Below are 10,054 nucleotides of genomic sequence, written 5' to 3'. Positions count from 1 at the left end.
AAAGCAAAGCTTTGTAACCAGCAGATGGAAAAACCTTGACTTTTCCTGTTGTGTTTTCCAGCAGGACAGGAGCCTCTTCCCCTATAGGTCTCCCAGCAGTCCCCCTGGGGCTATCAAACAATGAGAGCACATACAAAGCATGATTTTCTGGGAGGAAAATCTGCTGAAGGGAACCATCAGAGATGACCTTTTCACAGCCTCATCTCCTCCATGCCCTATCCGAGGGGTTGGACCCCATCTCCCTGTGCAAGTGACACATGCAGTGTTGGGTTCAAGATTTGCCATCTCTCAGGAGAGTGGTCCTAACCACCCAATATCCTGCACAGAGGTGCTTGCAGGGCTTCATGCTTGGGTGACATAAAAGCAGGCAGATCGAGCTGTCCTGTAGATGTGGGGGATGGCACCCAACAGGCAGTAACATCTTTTCCTAGAACAGCTGGATCCCAAAGGGAACACCTGTCCTGCTTTATCTGCTTGCTTCTACAGTCCCCCCACCTGGGCTTTCCCTGGCTTTATACTGAGCACAGCTGATCCCTGCTTTTGTGGGTAGGGTTCTGCAGTTGGTTGGGGGTCTTTCTGTTTCTCTGTACTGTAAGTCCTTGTGCCTTGGAGGCTCAGGAGTAAGGGTGGCTGGAGGCTGTGCAGCTCCAAAACAATGCTTTCTCTGCTAAAAGTAAGGCTGCTTTATGGTTTTCAGTAGGCTGTGTGTGAAGCTTACCTGCTCCTTGTGGTCTGTGGAGGAGCCGTGAGGCTCTAATGATGAGCAAAGTGTCTTGAATCACGCTTGAGCTTTGTACAGTCACCAAAATCCCCTGGAGGTGAATAATTCGCCTTTGTCTTCTGTAAAAGCCTTTGGGGAAGTTCAAAAGCTGTTTTCCCCCAGTAAAATGTCTCTGCTTTGAGCTCCTTTGCTTTATCCTCTGCTTTGAGTGCTGGCAGCAGCAGTTGGGGTTCTGTCTCCAGGTAGGTTTGGGGGGCAGGGCATTTCTCCATGCCTGGAAGGAGTCGCTGCCAGGGATGATTTGCTCTGAAAACTGTGATTTTATTTATTAGGGAGCTGTAGAGAGGAATCTAAATGACAAGGCGGGGGGGAGAAGGCTTCCCCCTCACCTTTTGTTGGTCACTGGTGATGTTTTTCAAGGGGGAAGTGGGATCAACAGTAGCCTGTGTGCCTGTATAAGGGAAAAGGAAGGTAAAGTTGGTGCTGCTTTTGCAGATGCCCACATCTACAGCGACCACATCTACAGCGACTGGCCTGCCTGCTTCTGTCACTTTACCCCAGACAGCAAGGGCAATTTGCTGTGCAAAGAACTAGAGCCAGCATTTGCATTGCTCTGGATGCTACGTTCCTCCAGGCAGTTTGGGCCTCTCCCCTGCAGCTTTCTTCTGAATTTCCCCCTTCTCAGTGCCTCCTGCAGCGCTCTGCTACACCTGCAGCCCCAGATTGCTGCAGCCCTGTGCAGGTGCCCTAGAGATGCTCTTTGCCTTGCAAGAGGTGGCTGGGGGTGAGTGGAGCGTGCCAGACCTGCACCTGCCACAGTGCTTGTGGGCACCCCAGAGCTGCCCTGGCCCAGAGGCATGCTTCAGCCCTGAGGGAGATGCATTCCCTCATCTTCCACTCCAAAAAAAATTGGAGAGAGTGGGTAGGTTTGAGGTTTTTCCCACCTTTGTGAAGTTGTATTCAAAACACAGGCCTGGCTTTACCTCCCCACCCTTGGGAAATGGGCTGCAGTGATGCTCGTGACCCAAATAGGCCTTAGCACGTGTGCTTTTTGGTTTCAGAGGTGATCAACCACTGTGACCTGGGTGAGCAGCTGTCACAATCAGTGCCATTGACATGACTGACACCGTTGTCGAAACCATGCTTGATGCCTGCTTACTGAGCTGGCTGCAGGGCTCTGTGCTTGCCTTCTCTTAGGTGTTTTCTCATTGCGTTGCATACAGACTCTTCTGTTTTGTGTTCAGAAGCTGGGAACAGCATGCTTTTAGCATGACTAATCCCTACATTTTCTCATCTTCTTCCTCACCCTGCACCCAGGTTTCCTTGCTGAAGCCAACCTCCAACATGGTGGTATCTCCAGAATTGTTGCACCAGAAGAAAAGAAAAACCTCCGCCCTTCTGGAGGTTTTCAAGAAAAGAGCAAATATAGCACTAAGGGGCATGGTTTAGTGGGAATGGTGGTGATGGTCTTAGTGGTCCTTTCCAACCTTAGTGATTCTATGATCCAGACAATTTGGAGGACTTGGAAGCAGTGGAGGACCCCAGTGTTCATCATAAAGTGACTGGGCTGAATGGCAATGCAGTTGATGTACCCATAGCTCCAGGGAATCCATTTCCAGCTTCTCCTTGTGATGGCTGCAAACTGTTTGAGTGAGGAAAGCCCAGAGGAGGTCCCACAGCTGCAATGAATGAGCTGGCTCAGATCAGTGGGAAGTGGCTCTGAGCATCCTCATGGTCAGCACTTCCCACCATGCTGGTCCCCATTGGAGCACGCCCGTGCTAGGTGGGGAGTATTGCAATATCCAATTGGCCTTTTTCCCATTTAGCAGCTTTGCTACCAAGCTACCTGCTATCACTTCACAATGCCTGAAAGTCATTCCTGGGTTGGGCACTTCATGTAGTGGTCTGTCAGTGCTGTGTATCAACTGGAAAGCTGCCCACAAACCTCTAAAGCCCAAAGTAGGAACAAAGGCTTTGGCAAAGACTGGCAACTTGCATGAGAAGTGGAGATGGGGGAGGAAAAGTTTCTGTTTTTTGCCTTTCTGGGAGTGGAAACAGCAGCACAAAGGCCACTGCCATAGAGCTGGGGAGCCACAGGAAGGTAAGCTGGGAGCAAACATTTGCAAATTGAAAAAATAATAGTAAGTTTGATGCATGGCTTGCTAGTAGCTTGGCTACAGTTACTACTGTAAATTGGACTGCATTAGGGCTGTAAAGTTTATGAATACCTTATGTCTCTGGGGTTGGTGAGCCTTGGCAAACCCAATCTGGATGACAGCTGCGAAGGATTTGGGTCTGCAAATACTCCTTGTAGTCCGGGTTATTGCTCAGCTTGACCACAGTGCTGCTGTCTTTGTGGTGTTTGTGGTTACAGAAGATCATCTCCTCCACTGAAATCTGCTTTGCTAGCTCTCCCTAGCTGTCAATGAACTAATGAGCTGGCCCTAAACCAAGAAGAAGCTAATTAAACTATTTTCAATTCCCAGAAGCACTTAATTCATCCTCTTTGTAAGGATGCAATATTAAGTGAGATTGAGATTGGCTTTTGCCAGAGCACTTGAGAGGCCTTTCCTGTCTGATGCGTGTTTTCATGCAAAGCTCCAGCATCCCAACTGCTGGGGTTGGAGGACAGGCTGTGCTAACGAATGTGCACGAGCTGCTTGTAGCTGCGGAGCACAGCTCTGCTCATGGCCATTTTCTATGCAAGCCCCTAGCTGTCATTTAAGGGCTGGGTTTGATTGCCTGATATTGCTTTACCTCAAAACAACTGCAGAAAGCCTTCTCCCTTTGCATATCCCTTTCCCAGGTGTATTTTGTTTCCAACTTGCCTGGCTGGGATTTCTCTCTTTTAATTTGTAGTGGAAAAATTGAAGTTGCTGGAAAACTATCCTGCAAGAGGTAAAGCAGGGTTCTTATGCAGAGCTGTTAGGAGATGGATTTTTAATGTGTAGGTCCTCAACATCGGAGGTGATAGGTGATGTGAGAACATGTGTGGGAAGGATGCTGTCCAGAAACTGTCCAAATGCTCTCAGACAGTGAGGCTCACGCAGGGACAAAGCGTTGGGTAGGTTTGTGCTGGGAGCCCTCTAATTGTCTGGGGGTATTTTGGCATTCAGGTGTGGTGTTATTTGTGTGCTGACATTATCCTGCAGGAGAATTCCAGCTACATTTTCCCAAAGGGATTTTTCCCCTACTCCCCTCCCCCTTCCCCCCTGAATTTGAAGAGAAATGGTAGCAAATGGTAGAAAGCCTTTCTGTTGATAGAATCGTAAAGGTAGGAAAAGCCCTCTAAGATCTCCAAGTTCAATCCTGATCCACCCCCACCATGTCCACTGACCACAACCCTCAGTGCTCCATTTACTCTTTCTCTTTAATACCTCCAGGGACGGTGACCCTGGTACAACCCTAGGCATCCTGTGCCAGTGTGTCCCTACTCTCTTAGAGAAGAAATTGTTCCTAATATCCATCTTATCAAGTCAATATCCCTCAGTATCCAACCTCATCAAGGCAACCATCCCTCTAACTCTCCAAGTCCACCACTAAACTATGTCTCTATGTGCCCTACCTGCGTATCTCTGACACATCTCCAAGGATGGTGGCTCTACCACTTCCCTGGGTGGTGTGTTGGTACACTTGCCTGAAGTGCTTAGCTGAACTCGCCCTGCTCCTGTTGCTTCTTTTCCCCACACCCTTCCCAGAATACAACCTATGTGGATAGCTATAAATGGCTTCAGACAGAAATTGGGTTGAGATTTTTATAAGCACAGCCAGGGATGTGTTGGCCGCATCGAATGTGAGATGAGCGATGTGTTTGGGTGTGAAAACTATTACAGCACCTCTGTCAGTGCAAGAGGGAAAGAGGAATGAGTCCTGACAGCTGCTGATGGGGAGAGAGGTGTTAGCACTTGAACTGGCAACATGAAAAGGTGAGGAGTTGCCAAAGGGCAGAAATGTCCTGAGAAGGAAAATCAGACTGGGGTTTAGAAAAAAGAAAACAACCCACTTCTGGGGGTAAAGAGGGACACTGACGTGATGCTTCGAATGTGGGAAGGTGTGGTGCAGTGAATGAATGAAGGTGTAAAAGGTGAACAGTTCATACCAGTGCTCACCGCTATTTAATTAAAGGTACAACACAGTGCTCAGTAGCTGGAGGGAGCAGCCCTGCTACTGGTGCTTCACAGCCATATTCTCACTGAGGGGCATGGTGGTAATGGCTGGTGGTGGGACTAGATGATCTTAGTGGTCCTTTCCAACCTTAATGATTCCATGATCCAGACAATTTGGAGGACTTGGAAGCAGTGGAGGACCCCAGTGTTCATCATAAAGTGACTGGGCTGAATGGCAATGCAGTTGATGTACCCATAGCTCCAGGGAATCCATTTCCAGCTTGCCTTGTGATGGCTGCAAACTGTTTGAGTGAGGAAAGCCCAGGGGAGGTCCCACAGCTGCAATGAATGAGCTGGCTCAGGTCAGTGGGAAGTGGCTCTGAGCATCCTCATGGTCTGCACTTCCCACTGTGCTGGTCCCCATTGGAGCTAGGGGAGCTGGTCCCCACACTCGTGCTAGGTGGGGAGAACTGCAATATCCAATTGGCCTTTTTTCCCACTTAGCAGCTTTGCTACCAAGCTACCTGCTATCACTTCACAATGCCTGGAAGTCATTCCTGGGTTGGGCACTTCACGTAGTGGTCCGTCAGCAGTCCAAAGCGCTGTGTTTCAGCTGGAAAGCTGCCCACAGATCTCTGAAATCCAAAGAAGGAAGGAAGGCAAGCCCTAGGCATCTCAGCGATGGGAACTCTTGAGAGCTGCTCTCTTCTAAGCTGTTCTCATGCTGATGGATGTGATAATGGGGCCCGGGATGGTAGCAGGTTTGTCACCCTATCTGCAGGGTGCAGCAGCCCCCAAGTTCAGATACTCCTGCTTGAAGTGGATGCAGTTGTTAAATCTCTGCTTCTGAGCAGCTTTTAATCTCTGCTTTGTCCAGCAAGGCCCTTCTGATAGGAAAGGCTCAGGCCCTTCTGAAGACCTCCAGGCATCGTTTGTGTCCAGGTGTCCACACCAGCGTGCTATGACCAAAGGTGAGATGAATTTTTTTTCTTTTTCTCCTTAAAAAGAAACCTGCAGACGTGGTGTTGGCAGTGCCTCCCAGCTGAGGGTGAGTCTATTGACGTGTTCCCTGTCGCAGGTACTCAGGGCATGCTGGAAAGTGAGTTGAGGTGCAGGTGAGCTGTGGGATTTGGGGAGGATTTGCTGCAGCTTTAGCAAAGCGACTCTGAATTTCTCGGAATGGAACCAGTGGGGCTGTTTGGAAAAGCTGCTTGGAAGCACTGCAGAGGAGCAGCAACAGACCTGAACCGGGGCTGGGAGGAAGACTGAACGAGTCCAGAACCAGGATGTGGTCCAAACCCATCCTCCTCAATGACAGTGTTTCTGCTGGGAGGTTGCAGTGCCTTGAGAGCAGAAGGAAAAACCTCTGGTTTGTTTTTAGCTTCCTCGGGGCTTGGCCAACAGCACACAAAGAAATCTCCATATGCCTCTGCTGCCTTTCCACTCAACATAACTCTTCGTTAGGTTGGGAGCACTGCGCGTTTCCAAGTGTTGGCCTTTTATTTATTAAATGATGGCTTTATTTCCACCCGGCAACGTCTGCCAAAAGCGCTCTAAATGAAGAGCGGAGATTATCCATAACGCAAAGCGCTCCGCTCGCAGGGCTGTGTGCAAATGAAATGAAGTCAGCTCAATTGGATGATTGCTCGAAGCAATTTAAACCCAAATACATCTTGCTCGAGTTACCTCTCTTCTTTCCTCCTCTTGTTTTTCTTTTGGACACTGACTTGCACATTTCAGAGTCATTACAAGAGTAATAGAAAAGGATGGCTTGGTGTTAGGGGCAGGAGGGAAATGACATGGAGCTGATGGAATTTGGGGGCAACATAGGGAGATTTCAGCATCCTGGCTCTGTGCAAACATTCCCCGATCAGTTTGCAGCTCGATTCCTGAAGAAAAAGTAGCAGTTCCATGATTTGGAAACCACTGTTGTTTGGGTTGAGTTTGGGAAATGCAGCTGGATGGGGTCTGCTTGCTACTGGCCAACATTCTGCCCGGAGCGTGCTGGGCTCCCATAGAAAACTCATGGTAGTGAGGGCTTCCTGCAGTGCGAGTGCTTTTTGGGAATGCCAAAAAACACAGCTGGAAATAGTCGACTGGTACAACTAAAGCTCGGGATTCCCTCCTTAAAAGCCTTTCCCGAGGGTGTCTGAGAAGTTGCCAAGCGTAAAGGTTCTAGGCGTTGTCAGACAAGCTTCCTTATTTCCTGGCAGCTCATGCTTTGCTCCCAAAAGAAGAGATGCTTGCGTTCTCCATGCTGACAGCCTGGCCTTGGGATCCCAGTCCCTTGGGATGGCGATGATGCCGATGCGTGGGTTTGGATTTCCAGCCATGTTTCTCCTGGGCTGGAGGTAAACCTGAGGGCAGTGCCCAGGCAGAATCCTCCCGGTGCCGTGCAGGCTTTGCTGCTGCTCCCTCGCCAGACACTGCTGGAGGAAGGGCTTGATTAGATAACTGTATTGTGAGCAGCTCCAGCAGCCGTCAGGATGGATAAAGCTCCTGAAGACAAGAGATGGAAAAGGCCTTCATGACTTCGCTGGGTGTTGAGGACAGTGAAAGCCGTTGGGATGGATAAGGATTGGAGGAGCAGCAGAAGGGGCTGCAGGGGTTGATTTGTTAGGCAGATCCAGTTGTCAGCTGGTGTCTCCCACTCAGATGTTGGCTTCGTTGGAAGCACAGGCAGTGGTGGCGGTGGGTGCAGTGTCGGTGTTTGGCATACCCCTGAGCTGTGCTGTCTGGGGCTGGCGGCATCGCTCTGCCCTTGGCTCCTTCATTTCCTTTATTTATATGTGATTGTCTTTGTGGGTTTTTTTTTCCTCAGTTGTTGTTTAACTGAGGTTCCTCCCTGCAAACGCCGCTTTTCCTGCAGCAGAAATGAGTCATTTGTGCTGTGAGTTCAAGCTGAAACCGATGCTGGAAAACATACATTTAGGGTAAACTGTCACAGCAAAGGGAAGAGACTTGCTGGCCCTTCCGATCTGGCCCCTGTTCCAACACTGTAACCAATGCCAAACCTCAGCATCATGTGAGGCATCACACTGGTTTTGCTGGCTGCCCATTGACAGCAATTGGCGCTCACTGGGTGCTGTGCCTCTGATTGCACCTCTCAATGGATAATGCTTTGTTGTTGGACACTGAGCAGTGTTTATCTATCCAGAACCAACTTTAGTTCCTGGGGAAGCTATTCTCAGTGTGGTTAAGCATGTGCTCAGTGTGTTTGTGCAGAGGCTTAGGGGAGTTGGTGACTCTTGGCTTCAGTGAGCACTGGGGGGTTTAAGCCATCGGTGCTTTCACTGACGGTGCTGCAGTGGAGGAAGCAGCTCTTGGTATGGGCACTATTAACTTATACTGGGCTGCAATGGGGAGCATTGGTGGGAAGGCCATTTGGGTGCCTGGCCTTGTGCTCGCTGGTTTTGCCTCAATTGCAAATGGTTCTGAAGCTCCACCAGCAAATTGCTCCATCCCCCTGGCCGCGTCGATCCCATCTACAGGAGCTCTGTGTATGTGTTGGTCCCACGCTGCTGGCAGCCCTGAAGGACACAGAGTGATGAAGCCATTGCTGGAGCAGTCACTGCAGTGGTTGGGGCATTTCAGAGAAAAAAAGCCTTAAAGGAATGAAATGTAGGTTAGCATTTCCAGGCTGGATTTCAGATCTGGGGGAAACTGAAGTGCTGTGGGGTTGGGAAGGTGACGCAGCTCTTGCAGTCCCACCTTTTCCATTGGGTGCAGAAGTTGCAGACGTTTCATGGGGGCAGGAGTGTTGTCAGTAGGATAAATCGTGCTGTCGATGCTGCATGCAAAATGGTTCTATAGTGGCAAACTGGCGTGACTGGGTGGTTTTTCTTCCAGGGATCTGGTGCAGGGCTGTAAATCCTTTCCCTCCATGGGATATCCAACAAATAGACCCTGACACTGATGGGAGTTGGTGGCACCTGGCTTTGAGCTGCTTTGTAACAAGATGGATGGAAACAAACTGTAAGTTTGGAGGAATGGCATCACACCAAAATTTGCTCCTACTTGGGGCCAGGATCGTTTCCTACCATGACATGATGGCTTTTCTCCCCACAGTGTGGCTGATCAGAGTGCTTAACGCTGCAGTTGCAGAGCTCAGACTGGAGTTTGGCTTTTTAGCTTTTAAGTCAACTCAGTATGGGGACTTTTCTTCCTCCTCATTAATCACATTTGCTTCTGGTGGCTTCAGATGCTCCCCTGAGGTCTGTTAAAGGATCTGATGTTTGCTCCAAGTGCAGTGTGAAATTGGGAGGGGTTGGGAGCAAGAGGGCACTGCTCAGGTTCCTAATTTCTTGGAGGCCTGGGGATGAGAGCAGAGTTGGGATCATCAAATCACAGCATCACAGGTTGTACAGCAGGGCTGGGGAATGCATGCCTATTGTCGGGGCTCTGATTTTGGCTTGCATGGCTGGGAAAGAACAGAAGCTGCACTGGTGCTTGAGCCATGCATAACCTCTGCAAATTGAAAGCTTTTATTACATTCGAGGCTTTGGTTTTCTCTATTGCTGCAGGGCTGGAGCGTGTTGGCACAGGTTGTGCATTGGCAGGAAGGAGTTTGGGAAGAGCTTGCGTGTCTCCTGCGTGCAGCTGAGCACGAGGCAGAAGCAGTTTCTTTGGTTCCCAGGCTGTGTGTTGGTGGTTTAATGGTGTGCTAAGCACCTAAGCTGCCAAATAGTTCTGTGATAGCAGCAGTGATGCATTGCTGAATGCTGCAGCTTCCAGCTGTGATGCTGCTGGACACAGGGTCTCTCCCACCCATCACCTTCTGTTGTGATGGCATGTTCAATCCCCACATGGAAACTTTCCTTCCCAAAATGCAAGCAAACCACAGGAGGGATGTTTGCTAGGGTTGAAATTACACCTGCCTGATTGCATTGGCTCTGTGCTGGGTGGATCATAACAAGCTCAGGGACCTTCCAGGAAGATTTTTGATCTTTAAAAAAGAAAATATGCACAAATAATTGGCATGGGCATGGTGTGATGCTGAGCCTGGCATCCCCCAGCCCCAGTCTTCACCCTCCTCCTGTAATCAGAGTTTTACAAATCAGAAAATTGCACATTAATGCTTTGGTTTTATTCCTGTTCATCACCACCCAGCACTGCTTGCTTATTATCTTAACTCCTCAGAACGATTTCTCCTCCCATCCCCACTGCTCACTTTATTCTTGATGGCTGCTCACGATGGTATTGAGCCAGCTGCGCAGTGGTTTGCAGC

The sequence above is a fragment of the Gallus gallus genome, chromosome 22 (assembly GCF_016699485.2).
Source record: "Gallus gallus isolate bGalGal1 chromosome 22, bGalGal1.mat.broiler.GRCg7b, whole genome shotgun sequence".
In the NCBI taxonomy this organism is placed as follows: domain Eukaryota; kingdom Metazoa; phylum Chordata; class Aves; order Galliformes; family Phasianidae; genus Gallus; species Gallus gallus.
Note: the sequence above shows the minus strand (reverse complement) of the source record.